The following is an 18,103-nucleotide window of genomic DNA, read 5'->3' as shown; positions in this document are numbered from 1 at the left end:
GGACGAGGCGGTGAAGGAGCAGCTCTCCTCCTGAGCCTCCATCCCAGAGAAGACAGAGCGGCAGCAGAGTCCCTCCTCGGCTCAACGCTTCATCCCCCTGCAGCTTCTGAAGTTCACACCGAGACGCCCGTCGTGAGGTACGTTGCATCTCACTGCCTCCTTTTCTTTCATCCCTCCTCAGGATGCTGTTAAGTCGTGTGTGTGTGCATACATCCTGCCAAGTCCAAGGGTTTTGTTTTGTGTGTGTGTGTGTGTGTGTGTGTGTGTGTGTGTGTGTGTGTGTGTGTGTGTGTGTGTGTGTGTGTGTGTGTGTGTGTGTGTGTGTGTGTAATTTTCCAGCAGCAGGTTGCTCTTTCTGTGTGTGCATCTGATATGTGTGTGTGTGAGTAAAATGGGGTCTGATTTATCAAAATGTCAGGAGCAGCGATTCTGCTGAGATGTAGTTTCCTTGACATTTGAAGACTGATAACATTCCCCCGCAATCAGAGTCGGTCTCAGCACAGCGTGACCTCCTGTTACAAAGGACAGCCACAAGAGTTGGTCAGTTCACAAACTTGACATTGAGGCTTTCATCTTTTCATGCATTTACTGGCAATTAACCCTGAACCAAAGCTTGTTTAAACTTCCTTCATTTGTCAGATCAAAATGAATTTAAAAACATGACAATAATTCAAAGCCACATTTGATCCAGTGAAGTGTCTTGGCAGCTAACAGACTGATCCTCTGACCTAAGTCTCCCTGAGTATCTGTCCACCACTCTCTTCATTAGTGCCATTAAGGGCGGTCTAATGTTATCAGGCACATTGGCGGTATCGATCTCCTAACCTGTTCCCAGGGGAGCGATAGCCCAGACAAGCTCAGAGTCTTAATTTTTAAGTGTGCTTTCCGTTATTCACCTGATACCATCTCAGCAGCAGAGAGTGGAGAGAATTATTGAATGCAATAGCGCAGGGATTGTCTTTGTGCAGATGTCATGATGTCATACTAACTGGACCCTTCTTCCTTCTGGCTGAAGATAATCATTTAACATTTCAGAGCAAAAGTAGCTCATGCTTCAATAAGAATGTGGTGTTAATCTGGAGATCCACTGTCATGAGTCCTGCTTTTTAAAAAAAAAAATTTTAAGAAAAAGGTTTGTGATATGTGTTGTAGGAGCTCTTTCACTATGATGTCATGTTTTTGGCTGCTTCAACTCATTTTCAAGCAATTTACTGTCGGCACTTCGCCATTATCCTTTAAAATCCATTTCAAAAGCAGAATGCACCTGATAACGTTGTGTAATTGTGTGTTTTTCTAACAAAATATGTCTGATTTCCGCAAATAATTCTTTAATTATCATAATACACACAGCCTCACTGTGGCAAATAAGAGCCTTTTCACAGAGCTTTTCACCACTTTGTTCCAGCTTGCTGTATAATTTAGTGGCTTAGCATTCCTATCTTGTTAGAGAAAGTGCCTCATTGTTAATTTTCACTGAGCATCACAATGTTCTCTGTGTAATCTCAGCGCAAACACTGTTTGTTTGTTTATGTCCTCTGTGAAAAAATATGGGGACAGTGTGTTTTGCATAATACCTGTTGATAGTGCAAGATCATCCCACTTCATTAATTGTAAATAATTTTCTACATTAATTGATTTCTTAGTGTATGAAATGTATGAAAATAGTGAAAAAATGTCCAATTTTGCACATCTTAAAGGTGTTTTTGCTTTCTGACCAAAATCCAAAGATACTCAGTTTATTAACTGGGCAGGATTAAGGCTGATTAGTTTTCTGTTTCTCGGCTAATCGATTAATTCATACACATATTACATTACATGGTACAGAGTTTATTATGAGAGTGATAGTCTTGTGGTGTTCAGTCCATCCTGTACCGAGTCGTACAGTAGATGCATGTATTCATGTGCCTGTGGGCAGCATCTGCGTATGTGTGGATGGCAAAGAAAGTATATGGAGATCAATGCAAGCAGCTGTTCTCTCTGCACTTCAAACGGCGCTCTGTTGTTGGCGCGGCAACGCTCCGACAGGCCTTGCGCAAGGGGATCAAAGGCTAATGAGACAGCCATCGCGCAAACGCACCCGGCAGACCCATGAATATTGATACGGCTCAGGAGAGAGATGGAGGCAGGGTGTCTTCACTCGCTCAACAGCAGCCAGATAAATTAAAGTGGGGGGGAGGATGGGGGGAGGCGGGGTGAGGAGGGGAGTGTGCAACTGTACGTCGGAAGGACTTTGGGGTTTGAAATGTGCCAGAATATGTGGTCAAAGTGTGAACAGGCTTGTGACGGGTTTCATTTAGACCGGTTAGAGTGTCAGTTTTGCTCTCTTAATGTCACACTTTTAAGCTGCTTTAAGAGCCACTATATCGACTCAGTGCAGCGAGCGCAATGCTACTCCCACACTACAAACTACCAAGTTCAGAAACTCATGAATATACTGCCAGTTTAGTAGAATAAAATGTTATTTTCACTGGCCCACTCACTACTGCAGTGGATGACCAAGACATGCTGCTTCTGTAACCATCAGAATACAAATGATAGTAACTTTTGCTCCCAGTCAGATCACTATGCTCTGCAGAGTACCATCGCCTGAAGGTGACATGCTCCCTACAAGATAATGCACCGTCTCATACTGCAGTGTGGTTTTTTGTCTAGCAGCACACTTAACCTGCTCGGTGTCATCACTTTGTTTCTCCCAGTGATTGACGGCTACGTGACCTGTTAAAATTAGCTCATGCATTATCTCTCTAAACTCAGACAAGCATCTTCCCTCTCCAGCTAAGTTTGCAAAAAAAAAAAAAAAATCAACTAAAAGTGACATTTTAGGATTTCAGCATCTACTGGATCTGGCTGAAGGTAAAGAACACAATGAAATGTTTGCCTGGGTGGTATGTCATTTCAGCCCGTTCCTGCTGTCAGCTAGCAGGAAAACAGACAGTGGAAGGAGAGCGAGGAGAGGCAGGCAGGCGGAGGGAGACTGATGTTGCAGGAAGGCCGTCTACAGTACGTGGGCGACTGTGCTTCCATCTTGACTTGGGGTCGTAAATCAAACCTCCCCTGCGGGGCCTATCTTCCATTCTCAGACCTTCACAACAGCTTGTTCTCCAGCCTGTGACGAGAAGGCCTGTTGTCACAGCAGCTATCGATCGTGTGGGATGAGTTTGTCGGACTGGGGGATTTCACCCATCTGAGCGTGGCCACTGAAGTGTCCCGTCTTGTCTCTGTTGTCTGTCTGTGGGCTACATGTTCTGTCGAATGCCAAGTCACTAGAAGTTACTGTCAGCTGCTTGTCACAGAGTTTCAGACCAAAATAAGATCTCTGTGATTCAGATTAAGTGATTCAAAAACCAAAAAGAAGGACTGTTGTCTGTTTGGATGATAAATTTATTCCATTTTATCGACCGGCTGCTTTAAATTAAATGACTTGTGGCAATTATGTTTCTGTTTCATCCACTGCATGCTGAGACTGCTTCCAAACTCAAATGGCCCAAAAAGGAAATAAGCTAGGGTAGAAATGCTGAACATTTAAAGGAATAATTGGACATTTTGGGAAAAACAGGACACTGGAGAAATGATACTCGTCCCATGTTTTCTGGTATGAACCTACATTTAGGAGCCAGTTAGCTTATAGGCTGGAAACAGGGTGAAATAGGTTAGCCTGCACGTTTTCCTCAGAACCTCTAAAACACACAAACACAATATGTCTATTTAATCAGAAGAAAACCAAATGAAAAAATGCCAAATTTATGGGAGTTATAGGTTGTGACGCACTCTATCTTGGCCAAAAGCGATGGCGGTTGGTAAAAGAGTGTGTTGGTGACATTGTGCCATATCCCACTATCCCTAATATCATTTAATGCAAAATATTAAACACATATTTCAATAGTTTTCTTAAGCTGAGGTTTTTCTGCTCCCACATACATCAAATTAACAAGATTTGCATTTATAAAGAATGCCTCTGAAAGGAAATGATTTCCAGTAATGCAATTATGTGTATATATCCCACAGAAAAGGTCAATTAAATGTTTGTAGAGAAGCTCATTCAGATTTACTACCTGTAAAATGGTGCTTGATCTGCTGCAGGTCCATACTACAGTTAACTCAGCCCATTGGTTCATTGTTCTTAACTGACACTGGACCCATCCAATCACACCTGTAAACTCCGCCCCCTTTAAATTACGCTCACCTGGAGCAAAAGTCAGAGTGTCAAAAAGGAAGTGAAGCATGCAGAATTGGTGGACCGAAAAACAGGTTCCTCACCTGGATGACATGTTTGCTGCAGGATGAAGATGGAGGGAGTGTAGAAGTTGCGGTAAGCAAAAATGAGCAGGAAACAATGTGCAAAACTCCCTGACTCAACAGTGTCAGAAACCCTTTAATAGTTGTTTGACAAAGCTGAGCTATATATATATACTACTGTTCAAAAGTTTGGGGTCACCCAGACAATTTCATGTTTTCCATGAAAACTCACACTTTTATTCATGTGCATAATTGCACAGTGGTTTTCTAATCATCAATTAGCCTTTCAACACCATTAGCTAACACAATGTAGCATTGGAACACAGGAGTGATGGTTGCTGGAAATGTTCCTCTGTACCCCTATGGAGATATTCCATTAAAAACCAACTGTTTCCAGCTAGAATAGTCATTTATCACATTAACAATGTCTAGACTGTATTTCTGATTGATTTAATGTTATCTTCATTGAAAAAAAATGCTTTTCTTTCAAAAATAAGTACATTTCTAAGTGACCCCGAACTTTTGAACAGTATGTTGATAACATGAGTAAAATAATTTTTGCATTTTTCATTTGCATTTTTTTTTTTTTTTTTTTTTTTTTTTTACAGTTTTGCTAGCAAACTACTTTCACAGACACAGGTGTAGTTTATTTGGTAGCTAGTCAGTGTTGCACTCTAGTGGCAGCTAACATTGTACACAGACTAATGTGGTTAGCAAACATTTGCTAGCAGCTAGCAAGCTAATCCTCTCATGTTTTCCCTGGTGAGTGAAAAATACATTTTAGTGTGGCTCTGATATGTTATTCTGTTGGAAGAACAGTGTTGTGTTGTTTTGTTCATTTATTTTTTAGCCTCAGGCTGTGTGTCCTGAGGCTAAATAATGTGATGCAGTTTCATCTGGGGGCATTTACTACAAAGCGAGTTTTGACATAGCCAGACTTCCTTTGTGTTAGCGTAAAGACGTAACCATTTTGTTGTTGTTGTTCTGTGCGTAAAAGAGGATGTTTGATGCATTATTTGACTCGTCTTCCTCACAATGGGCCAATGGCGTGTCACCTACTTCAGGTTGTTATAATGGAGAATTATGAAGTACCTAAAATTATTATGCTGGTAGAAAACTGTTAATTATGCAAGTTATTATTTTTTTTTTTTTTAACCACTTGATGCACTCTCAATGCAGCTGGTTATTTCTAATGTGACATATGCAAATTATTGCTGTTAAAGCACACACCTAAACATGATACTCAGGAGGTACACTGTACTCTATCGCTCACCCAAAATGAAGGATATGTGGTAATCACTTTAGTTTTTTGCCAAATCAGTGTGAAATTAATGTTTTAGGTTGAAATATTCTCTGTCAAAAATACCAATAAAAAAATCTGTCTTCTGCTTGTGTTCTATTAGCTGCACTACCAGCAGTTTTGTTTTCCCTTTTATACTAGCCTGCAGCCTGAATGTGAAGTCAAGTTAATCTGGACTAAACTCTTTTACTTATTTCTCCACTAATTTGCATGGCTTTGAGCATCTTTAGCCAGCAATTGGTTAAATGCTGCACTGACCGGATGATGCGTCTGCAGCATTCACCACCCCCAACAATAAGGATTTCTAATCTCTTTATTGCAGGTTTTTGGTTATGCTGCATATTTTAAAGGTCATTTTAAAAATGTATTATAAAATAACCTTTTCAAGCAGGGAATGGGTGCCCCTAGAGCTCTCTGTTGGCCTGCTGCCCCTCACTGGGAGCATTTTCCAGGCAACCAGTGGAGAGACTCATATTTTTAAAAGAGCAGTTTTTTTTCCCACAGATTAAACAAATTAAATTTAGCATGTTATTTAGAGTCTGAGATTCTCAGTCATCTAGGTCATGGTAAATCTAAGTGCAAAAATGAAAACAAATGCAGTTGCTTGAAGACATTTCATCCTTCATCCAAAAGGTTTCTTCAATCTCCAGCCAATGAAGAAGTATTTGGATGAGAGGAGAAACATCTTCAAGTAATTCAAGCAAGTCCAGCTAGCACTTAGATACATGCTGTTTAGAGATATTTAAAGGCACTGACTGCATATAGAAGATGGACATGGTTATCGAACTGTCAGCTATTGGTTTGCATTTGCCATCTTGGTACATTATGCACGTCCAGACAGTCGTGACTTGTCAACCAAAAGGAAGCGATACCCAGAAGCATGTATCCTCATTGTCTATTTCATTCTAAATGGGATCATAATTTGCAAAACAAACATCACATTGTATTGAAGGAGAACTCAAACCAGTGATTGAGACCATAAACTCACTTGGTAAATATTTAATGAGGTAAGAAATTAAGTCAGAAGAAGGGTCATTTTCTTTACAATCTGATTTATCAGTAACCAGAGGAGTCGCCACTGCCGGCCATTAGAGAAATCAACACTTCCTGATGGGCCTTCATAATAAAATAAGCTAACCAGTTGCCGGCCATAGCTTCATATAGAAGAAATAGGACATTCTTCTCATTTAACTCTCAAGAAAGCGAGTACTTGCATTTCTAAAAATGTGTACATTTTCCTTGAACATTTGAAATCTATTCACCTCAGTCTTTTTTCTGATCTCAGATCTCTAATTGCAAAATTGCTCATAAAACACAGCTTCAACCAAATTAATCACAGTTCAGTTTATTAATATTTCTCACAAAAGAATGAGCACACCTGCAGCATGTTTGTGCTATCAATCCCTAAAAAGTTATTCACTAAGAACGCTATTTTGTAGTTGAATCCCTCTGTGGATTCAGTGTTTACTATGCTACACTGCATATGCTAATGCATTTCAGATGATGTTCAGATAGCAGTGAATGTGTTCACACAGCATGCTAAAACAGACTGTATCAAAGTAAACCTGATGCAGAGAGGTGAAACTTTGAATAATTCTCATTATCTGCAGATTCTTTGATCTGTTTGACCTGTAAAGCAAATAAACCAAAAAAAGCCTTGAAACACATTTACATGGCGATGCAATACCCAGAGTTCATTGTTCCTTTGGCATCGCTGCAGTGTTAAGGAAGCTACATCATCCATTTTGTTGCTCCTAGTGGGTTCATACATGACCAGACTGACAATATGTTTTAATGAGTGCCAGAGTGGAAAACTAAATTTAAATTGAATCAAATGCAAATGTAATTTCTGAATAGTGGTTCAAAAAAAAAAGTTTAACCCTGCACAGTAATGGATTTCCAATAGTATTCTCACCAAAGTCAAACTACTTTTAAAACCAAGCAGTTAAATTATTCACCATCTCACATTCTGCTCTTTAAAATCCAATTAGGTGACCGTTTCATGGAAATCAGGGACAGCATTTGATCCCCAGATGTCATTTTGAATTCAAGAGGGGAGAAATTACACAAATGTAACAGTCTCTAAATTAAAGACCTCCATCCCTCTGACACTTGTGGCAGGTGAACACTCAACAAGCTAAAAATCCACAATTATGTGATTTTATTTTTCCACCGCCCTGGGTTATTTGACACATGCAAGCAAAATCTTCTGTTTTGTTTAGCAGTGGGAAGCCACACATTTTAAACTTGATTTATGGCACAGAAAATGGTTCTTTAATTATAAGTTTCAATTTGAAAACCAGGTCTAGAAGTTCAACAAAATTCATCTTTGGCATCCCAACCTTGGCATCATTTTATTGTAGATCGACACTGAAAACAGTCATTTCTGAGACAGATATGAATTTCATCTCACTGTTTTCAGAAGTGGTATGTAAATGAAAACGTACTGAAACTGATAATAGCAGTAATATTGCGCCACTGTGTCACCAGTGCCTCCACATTCTTTGTCCTCAGGCAGTTTCAAAGCATTTCTTCATCTTGTTTCCTCGCCCTGAAAGCCTAGTTTGTGAAACTCCACCGGCGCTGCACACAAGAGAACACCCACTCAACCTCCCAGCCTGCTGAGAGCACTTGAAAGCAATTTTCTTTTAATCAAGTTCACTATAAAGGCCCCACTGACGCCAACCTCAGCAACACTACCATTTTGTTTTTTTCAGCTCCATCTCTCTACATTATATTGATTTCTTTATGAGCGGTATGAAATACTGTTTACTGACAGAATGAGAATTTGCTGCGTTTATTGCTCGTTCTAGACAGATACAAATATCGGTGCACCCTTAAGTGGATGCCTCATTTTTCAAACAATTGCATGGGGCTGCAACTGACAATTATTTTTCTCGTTAGATAATCTGGTCTTGTCTATGCATGCTCTAAAACCTCATAAAAATGCTCATGACAACTACCGACAGAACACAGTGATATTTGGCTAATTAGCATATTCCAGATTTACCCCTCTTTTGGATCAGTCTTAGTCACTTTGTTTCGTATTTATAGAGCTACAGCTACGTACAAATACACATTTTTTTCTTCTAGTGCACACAAAACAGACCTAGTGGACCATGATGAGACATTCATCGAGTTTTACAAAAAGTACATTGGATTACCTACCCTATCTTTAAATAATTTATGACAAAGAAAAACAGGAACGTTTCTTTGAAAAATTATTAAAAATAATTCTGTTGTCCAAATAGATGCTAATTAATCTTCAATTGCTCGACTCCACAATCAGTTGATTGCAGCTGTACTTTAGTTACCGTTGTATTGATTATTGAAACTAAATAATTGTCTAATCAGGAACTGGACAATTACTAAATGACTAACAATTATTTAATCAGCTTTTAAATTTAGCTTGAGACAGTAAAGAAGCTGGGTGTGTGCTTTTGTAATACTCATTTGTTTTGCAGACATACTATTACAAAACTGCAGTTTTTGATACCCAACTTTAATATTTTATGTTCTTTTTTTAGTAGTCTAAGAATGCAGCAGCTAGTAGGCTACACTACTGTGCCCAAGTGTCTTTTTTGATCGGGGGCCCGATGTCAGGCAGCAACATACTGATGTAGAGTCTTCTTGTTTCTGATCTGATTTACCGAGGATAAAGTGCTCATCAATCTGAGGTTGGACTAACATTGTTGACTCAAAGGAGCCACAAATATTAGCCATCACTACTGAGCTTTCCAACCTTCACATCAATTTCCAGTCACATTGCCCCTCTGCAGCACTGGTTATATTTTTTGCTTCATCAGTGCTCAGATCCAGAATGTGTTGCACAATTCGACACCAAGTAACTTCCAGACATAAGTTTAGGAACAGTTGCTTTTTGTTTTTGTTCATTTCTGAAAATATTTGAAATGTGACGTTCGTGAACGAGTCAGTCATTTGAACGGCTCTTTAAAGTGAACGATGACAACCGGTTCGCAGTTGTGAGGAGGAGTGTGAGCGCCGCCCAAGTCCGACTGACTGGAGACTGGAGCGGAGCCACATTTACTGCTTCATCAGGAAGGAGGAGATATTAACAACAGAATAAAAAAAAAAAAAAACACAAAATGAGCCAGAGTCAAAAGAAAAGCAGCAGCATTTGGATGTTTCCCCTGGTTGACTTCGAATACATAAAGAAATATAACAATGAGCCAGTCTCTTCAACGGCTCCTCAAGATCCAACTCCCTTCAAAGAGCCATAAATCCCACCTCTAGAAACTATAGCGATACAGCCATGTTAGCATAACGTGGTTAAATGCTGCAGGCTGCCGGAGTTAGAACATTTTGCACATTCAAGTACCTTCTATTCTTGCAGACTACTTGTGGTTACACTACTGATTCTTTTTTTAAGTAAATTTTTAGGTGAAGCGCTGTTTTACATAAAATGCTTGTTCATTTACCTTGCAAATGTAATTTTAGCATTAGCAGTCATCCATTGCTCTTACGGATTCATTATGCTTCTATGTCGCTATATTTTATACATCCTGCTTACCTGAAAATGCAGAAACACAAACACATTAGCATAACGAGGCTACCGACAGTTGGGACTAAGCTTAATGACACAGACCTCTCTATGTTTTACCCACAGGACCCTTGAGCTTCCCAAAGTGTCTGCGTGAGCTTCGTAACCATAAATTTACCTACTAAAACATAACTGTTGCAAATGCAAATGAGCTGGAGATGGATAAACCTCAGATAAATATTGAACAACATAGACCTGAAACAGTCATTTACATTAAACTCTTTCACAAGTTTAGAGGAAATTGCTCTTTAGATGCACCGATAAAAGCTTAAACACTTGAAATGTGCTTTAACTAAAGAGTTTCATCAGTTTATTATGTTTCTCAATACCAGATCTCAATGTGTAATCTTATTTGTTTAGCAGATTATTGTAGTGGAATGAAAAAAAACATCATTTCTTCCTGAATTGTAAAGAAGCACAAGTGTTCTAAAATGGCGATTAAGACAGTACTTCAGTAAATGTAATTAATTACACGTCACCACTGGTTAAACTTTTGCAGCTTTTCTTCGAGTCATTATGAGCTCATCTCGGGCTCTTTCCGCTCTGCCGTCTCCTCCTGATGTCCTCCGGGGGGGGGGGGGGGGGGGGGGATGAAGCATTTGCTGTATCATATTAGTGAAGAAGATATTTTATAACCACTTAATAGTCACTGACCTTGAGTGAAGTGCATATGAATGTTGCCCTGCTGCATTGTTAATTCGGGGAGTGTTTAAACAAGAGCACCTTTGACACGTTGTGACTGCAGATGTGTACTGTGTCTAATTGCTTCAGCGAGGCATCAAATGACGAGCGGCTAAACAGCAAACAAGAAAACATGTTCACCACGAATGATTCATGCACCTTTAAAGGCAGAGAGGGAAAGGATGTTTCATCAGAACGGGCCAAAATGTGGCAAATGTGGCCTTTAAAAGCTGGAACTGTGCCTCTTAACCTCCCTGATCAGTTAAACAAGTATAATTTCCTGCACCCTAAAGTGCAAGCAACCAAATATGGCAGATCATCGTTTGTTATGACAAACGAGTCCGACCTTTCTGTCAAAGCGTTTTAAATATTCTGACCTCAGTGGGTGAAGATAATGATGTTTGGAGTGGCCCACTTTGCTGCTTCTAATTGCAGACTCAATTTTCTACCTAAACCTGCAGAAACTGAATTTTTGGCTATTTCAGGGCAACTTGTAAACAACAACACTGACCTGTGATTGATTCTTAAGGTACTATTGTGTAGGAGTTAAGGGGATCTATCAGCAGACATAGAATATAATATTCACAGTCATGCTTTCAATACCTATAACTAGAAATTACTGTGTTTTCGTTAGCTTTTAGTTTTCTACTGTAGTCATGAACACAAAAACAGAAATGGTGGCTGCAAAGAGGGCGTCTTCACATTACTTTGTGGAAGCCGTAGCCTCTGTACTTTCACCTACAAGCTTTGACAGGGAGGAGTATTCAGCTGATTGCAATCTTCAGTTAACAGTCTAAACCCCAAAACCTGCTTGATGTTTTGAGAGCTATGTTAAAATTTTGAAAAGTGGCAAAAATTACACTCTTCATCAGAGCTAGAAACTGTAAAAACAGAAACAAGAAAAGTTCTGAGAGAGCGCAATACTCCACCAAGGCTGCTCAGTTGTATCATTTCCAACAGATGAAATCTTTCATAAACAATGACCTTACACTGAGCACAGGCGTGTGTCATGCATGTGTACATTAGGTACAGGTACCGAATCACGTGACCTAAATATGTAGCAGACGGCGGGAATTGATGGGGCTCGGAAACACCCCCACAATTTAATCAGTTGCTCCTTGTATCATTTCCAATGGATAAGTTCTGATAAGTCTACAGCAGTCATCTGTAGTAGGATCGCAATCATATGTTCGTCAGCAGGCAGCTGACGTAGTGTTCACTTGTTGTCATAGGTACAGTGACACCATGCTGCTATCTCGCAATGATACAGAAATCTTTAACAAATCTGTGGATCTCGATTATAGGCCGTATCACTGCCAAAATCTAATCAATTGGTCCTTGTGTCATTTCTGAACTTTCCTGAAATTTTATCCAAATCCGTTTGTCAGTTTTTGAGTAATGTTGCATACAGACGGAAGGACAGATTAACAGATGGACCAACATACGCCAGTCATCACATACCTCCACTGTGTTCCTTGGTGGAGTAATAATCATTGCAATTTAAGCATTTCATGAGCTACTTATCTGTGACACGTCACCCTGGAAAAACTGACCTGTAATCTAAGCCTAAAATAGTGATGTTTCATCAGAATTTCTTTATTGTACAAGTCTTATTAAAGAAATTAAAAAATAAACTGTGACTGAGGTATTCCACAGAGCAGACAGATAAGTATGGAAAAATGTTTAAAATATTAGTAAAATATCAATGGTTTGAACAGTTACCGTGTTTCCCAGTATTGGTAGCACTTGGAAAAATGGAAGTTTTTTTCAAAAATTCAACTTTAATTTTTTTCTGTTGTATGATTAATGGCCTTTAACTGTGTCATGCTGAACAAAAGATATTTTAAATTCTCTTTACTTCTTGCCATGACTGTGCTGTTTCTGTATAGGTGCAGGACTTTAAATTGCAGTGAAAAATAAATCCAGAGTGACGGAAGCAAAAACGCTCAAACTGCTTTTGGTTTAGCGGTTAATGGCTAACATGTTAGCTATTTATACATCCACCAAACACAAAATAAAGTTTGCATTTGTTTAGATTTTTTCTGCCTACATGGTGAAAATAAGTTCGTCATTCCTTTAGCTCTATTTTTGGTCACCACCAACTTCTTTTTAAATTTAGCTGGTAAAGACTAAATCATTTCTATGCTGACTGTAACTGTTTGCTGTACAGTGATTATACTACGGGTCTGCAGAGCTGTTTCACAAACACCAAGCTATGCAAGGCTGCATGAACTAATAACTGACTAGAAAACACACTGCTTGTTACCCATTCAGTTGACCCGTTCATCATTTGATCCTTGGTCGTAACAACATTCATTATGGACACTGAGGTTGCTTCTCTTTCAGATGTTGCACAGTATATGTACAGAGTTTGTATATTTGTATCATTTGTTATCCTTTGTCAGGCTGTAGTTCATGTTATGTTGGCTTTTGTTTGGATGGTTCAAAGCAAATATAATTCCCTAATGAGCTTTAGTCGACTGGGTGTCTGTACTAGTCATAGATGGGTACACAAATGTTTGTTCAAATTCTGGAAATTGTGTCCGAAAAGAGTCTAAACTGAAATGGCAGCCTTAGAAAGATTTCATCCTTAAGGCTAAAAACATGTTTAAAAAAATCAATCTGTTTGACGGGAGTCTTCTTTTTTTTTCTTGCAATTTTGTACATCTTGTAGGTCAAAAGAACACGATGTACTGAGAGTGTGAGCTGTGACTGAACCTGCCAAGACTGACTGTCCTGAACACACAGGTGAGTCTCACTGTTCTCACTGCCTCCTTGCAATGATTAATAACAAAGATCCTTGAAGTGATGGATGACAGGACAAAGTTAAGATCAGACATTATGAAGTGTGAGCACAGCCTGATGTGTCAGAATGACGACTACAGTGATCCCTCAGTGTATTTATAGTGGTTTAGAACAGGAGGTGCATGGTTTCAGCACTCACCTGTTTATAATCCACTGAAACACAATGAAACATCAATATAAATGATGTATTTGCCATTTACTGACTTGTGGATGGAGTTTCGGGCAAATCAGCCAAGTGAAAAAGAAGAATCTCAAAGATCAATAGTCTAGAACTGTAATCCCCGTCTAGGAGTTGACTGGCCTCTTCTTTCTATGAATTTTAAAGTGGTACACATGTAGCCATCAGAAATGCTGCACATTTCACTTATGCTTTCACTCCCCTGCTGCTGCATTCACTCCCAAGGGGGAAAACCTGTTGTGCCCGTACAGAACTGTAGCCAAACTACGACATGGAGAGAAGTAGAAGCAAAGTGCAGAGACGCACAGGCTGCAGGAATACCCTAAAATATACAGTTTTTCGCAACACAGTACACATTTTAATGGAAAACATAAAACAAAATGAGCATTGCTGTTAAAACTGAGATAAAAATGAAACGTTATAAGATTACATGTGCAAAAACATATTAAAGTAAATTAAAGCACTTCATGACTACATCACAGACTAAAATACTATTAGAGGGAATGGGAAGTATTAAAAAGCCAATGGTTAAAGCCGCTGAAGCTATTGCCAGGCAATACATAAACTGCTAATCAGAAGGAAACAGTGGTGGCAGAAAGTGTCACATAGATCAAGTATGAAAATTACATCCTACCCAGCTGCCTGCCTAATGTATTTTAATGAAACTCCAAAGAGAAACCGCTTTAAACTTTAAAAGGTACTTGAAGCAGTAAAACGAATAAAGCCCTGAAACATCTTTATATTGGTTATTAAAGGGCATCGCTTGTGCAGCAGAATTTGATAAGAATCTAAGTGAAAGCAGAATGAAGGCCTTAATAGCTGCATGTCCTCAACTTTTCCTATTTTCAGCTCCTATATCCTCCATTTCAATTTTCTATTTTCTGCAGCCCGGTTGATTTTCAGGGAATAAACTGCATCGCTGCAGAAACCCGAGGTGATTACTTTTGGTATCTGTTTGTATCTACCAATAATGATGATGATATCCTGAGCTGAAGCTGTGCAACAATAATGCAGAGTTGTGCAGAGTTCACCTTCCAGGCTGTTAATGAGATGACTCCTGTGTGTGCATGCTGTTGTTTAATTTGCGGATACCTGCAAACTGGCTGAGTAAATGCATTCACCGTGTGCATCCAGGTAGCATATATCTACAGATAGGGACAGCATAGAGCACTAGTGGCTGTCCAGCTGTGCACTGGGCTCATCCTCCTGATGTGAGTGGCGTAAAATATCTGCAGTACAGAACATGGCCTTAAATCCTGTGTTTTGTCACCGTTTTAATGATGCTCCCCTCACTGTGCTCAGGTTGCATCGTATCAGCACTGACCCTGGCAGGCTGAGCTCTGGTGACACCTTCCAATCTGTGTTAATGAGATGACTCCACTCTGTCTACGGGTCACGGTGATATTTACAGAAAGCGTTGTAGCGGCAGAGATCCACGCCTCCCTGTGGCGCACCCTCGCCTCATTTGCATAGCTTTCAGACTTCCCTTCTTTGCTCTCCCTGTTCCATCGCTCTCGCTGTGCTGCTCCGTGATCGACAGTCTCCTTCACACTTCTCTTCAGTTTGTGTCGCACATGTTAATTAAAGCCTCTAATTAGCTTTCCCCACTAAAAGGCCGCATTAAATCAGAATTGGAATGGCAAATGATTCCTGGCATTAGCATAATTGTGTTTTTGAAGTGTAAAGATTTGGGCATTAGGGATGCTAGCACGCGTTTTTGTTTCAGTGATTTGTTGTGTTTGCGGCTTGGGGCCCAAGGGGCCACCGGAGGTTGACTGGTTGGGTTGTGGGGCCCTGGGACCCTACAGGGGCCACACACTAATGAGCCCTGCTACTCTCTGCTGGAGCAGATACAGGAAAAACAAACCTGCGATGTGTTAGCCTCAGGTGGTCCTGAGAGTCCGTCAGAGCGGAACAGGACTCTTCTGGTTTGTGTTTGTGACGGAGAAGGAAACAATAATAGGAGATGAAATACATGAAAACTCTTCATTTAACTACACCAAGGAATGCGTTATGTGCCATTTGTCCATCTGTTTGTTTGTCTGTTAGCAACATTATTAGAAAATGGACTGACAAATTTGGATGAAATTTTCAGGGAAGGTCAGAAATGACACAAGGACCAAGTGATAAGATTTTGGGAGTGATGCAGATTATAGTCTGGATGCATGGGTTTGTCAAAGATTTCTGTATCATTGCGAGATAGCAGCACGGCATCACTGTAACTATGACAACAAGTGAACACTACGTCAGCTGCCTGCTGACCGCTTGCTACATATTTAGGTCATGCATTTCGGTATCCGTACATAACATGCACATGCATAGTACATGCCTATGCTCAGCACAAGGTTATTTTTTATTAAAGATTTCATCCATCGGAAATGATACGACTGAGCAGCCTTGGCGGAGTACTGCGCTCTCTGAGTGCTTTTCTTGTATTTTTATTGTTATAACTATCGATTGATATTTTACACCAAACCTCTTCGCACTCACTACCTGTGCCATTTATTCACTTTATTCAAAGCTAAGCAGTTACATCCCCATTTAACTGCACTTTAGCAGCAAGCGAATGCATCACCACTGATATGACCCGAAGTTCAACTCTGATTCAGACTGTTTTCATTTCACTAATACATTCAGTTCAGGAACAAAACTAGCAAATACAACCACCATGCATAAGGTGTCATTTACTGTAACAGTGAAGCATCAGATTTTGACTGTTTTTGCATTTTTTTTCTGTTGTCTAATATACTGAGTGATAACAGCACCTCAGTGAGTGGATCTCAATCTGGGTATAATACAACTTAATGTCAAATATCAAAAACAAAAACAAGAAATGGATCCAAGTTTTCATCTTCATTAAGTCTGTTAACATTGAAAATCAATTGTTCCAAACTGGGAAACACAATTTATCTTTTGAATCCCTTTCTTGATTTAGTGTAACTGCATTTTTAGTTTTAAGCCAAAACTGAAAACACAAAAACATGAGCTATTTTTTTCATTTATTCACTGTCCATTAACACTGAAAATTAGGGAAAGCAAAGTGTTGAAAATGGTGTGTGATTTCAAAAGTATGTCAATTTCCTGTCAAAAACCAGAACACTGGACTTTTTTTCATTTCCCTAATGTCTGCTAACACTGAAAATCAAGTCAAGCAAAGAGGAAACAGGCTTGCGTAGTTTGCATACAAGTTAATAGGGAGGGTAAACTGTAAGTAAATTAAAAAATCTGAATAAAAGTGAAATGTGTGAGAATTTTTGCAGTCGGTTTCATTCAGTGTCAGATTACACCAGCTGACTTGTTAGTGTCTTACTTGGTTAATACTGTGGAAACCGTTGCACCTATCCCATATTACCAACCCAAATAAAACAGATCAGACACCAGGAACATTCCTGAAATGTTATCTCAGATCTGCTATTGAATTACTATTACTATTATTACTACTACCCAGGAAGCTTGCACCAGATAGTCCAGTAGAGTTACTTTTTTTTAAATTGTTGTTTTTATGTTTTGGTTTTTGATTTAAAATGTAAAAAAAAAATGAAAGATGGGATTACAAAATGCCAAAAAACAAGCTGTGTTTTTTACTTTGTTGCATTTTATTTTCACTGTTAATGGACATTCTCAATAGATATATAAATAGAAACTTTTTTTTTCACTTTTAGTGCTGGGAAATTCATTATACTTTAGTGCCAGGTTATGGTATTGAGTTCTTGCAAAGTATTCTCATGAAATGGAATCATTCTGCGTCCACTGCAGAGCAATAAAGCAAAGTTTCAAGAGTCCCTCCAGTGAATCTTTTTTTTCTATGTCTATATGGTGGTTTTTATATGCTAGAAGACGCATCGCTTAAAAGTGCAGTGTGTTAATGACAAACTCAAAAACATTCAGACTAAGGAACTAATCCTATATGCAGATTGGGGCTGCCTCTATCATTGTTTTTCATCCAGTTCAAACGGACATACTCCAATATTGCAACTCGCCATTTTGTACTGCAGAATAGTTTTTTTCAAGTGAGCTGGTGTACTCAAGCTACAGCATACAGGGTGGAGAAAGAGGAGAGCTACCATTTTAATGCAGAAAAGGACTATTTTTGTGGGGATTAACAATCTAAATATACTACTGTAATACACAAAGATGAGTTTTTAGAGGTTTAATCAATAAGGTTAAATCAGGTTAAATGGCACTTTAATGTTTGCACAACAGAATACGACAACTAAGTGCTGACAACTGAAAGCACACTGGTTCATCTTCATCTGTCTGGAGAAGTCTGCAGGCTTTTTCTTTTGCCTCGTACATATTGGATGTTGTGTTCTGTCTCAAACCTGAAAAGAATTGGATCTAC

The 18,103-nt window shown here is 39.2% G+C and overlaps 1 long non-coding RNA gene across 1 annotated transcript in view; it reads left to right on the top strand.

The window, feature by feature from the left end:
- The window catches only part of LOC118470016 (uncharacterized), a 74,150-nt gene continuing 56,047 nt past the window's right edge, over window positions 1-18,103 (top strand). Inside the window, exons 1-2 of the long non-coding RNA XR_004847017.2 lie at window positions 1-137; window positions 13,453-13,526. This is a non-coding gene — a long non-coding RNA (uncharacterized LOC118470016). The remainder of the gene's footprint in view (window positions 138-13,452; window positions 13,527-18,103) is intronic.

This window comes from Amphiprion ocellaris, chromosome 21 (assembly GCF_022539595.1).
Source record: "Amphiprion ocellaris isolate individual 3 ecotype Okinawa chromosome 21, ASM2253959v1, whole genome shotgun sequence".
Classification (NCBI taxonomy): domain Eukaryota; kingdom Metazoa; phylum Chordata; class Actinopteri; family Pomacentridae; genus Amphiprion; species Amphiprion ocellaris.
Note: the sequence above shows the minus strand (reverse complement) of the source record. Positions and strands in the feature narration are given on the sequence as shown.